The sequence below is a fragment of the Arachis duranensis genome, chromosome 7, assembly GCF_000817695.3.
Source record: "Arachis duranensis cultivar V14167 chromosome 7, aradu.V14167.gnm2.J7QH, whole genome shotgun sequence".
Taxonomy (NCBI): Eukaryota; Viridiplantae; Streptophyta; class Magnoliopsida; order Fabales; family Fabaceae; genus Arachis; species Arachis duranensis.
The window spans coordinates 43,071,480-43,071,762 of NC_029778.3; positions in this window are offsets into that span (position 1 = coordinate 43,071,480).

The window sequence follows — 283 nt, forward strand, 5'->3', positions numbered from 1 at the left end:
TCATGCGTACACATGACCTACGATTCGCGTCCCACATCAGTTTTGTGATGTTCCATGCTAAAACAAAGCAAAGCATAATTTGGGCTCAAAATTGAACCATAATTAGCAGTCAATCATTCATTTCACTACATCAGTTGAAATAAAAATAACTATTTTTACCAAAAAAAAAAAACTAAAGGTTTTCTTTTAGAGGGAACATTTAAATTAATTTTAAAAAAAACTTCGATAAATTTTTATTTATTTAAAAATTTTTAAAATCTTTTTATTGAATAAATTAATTTTT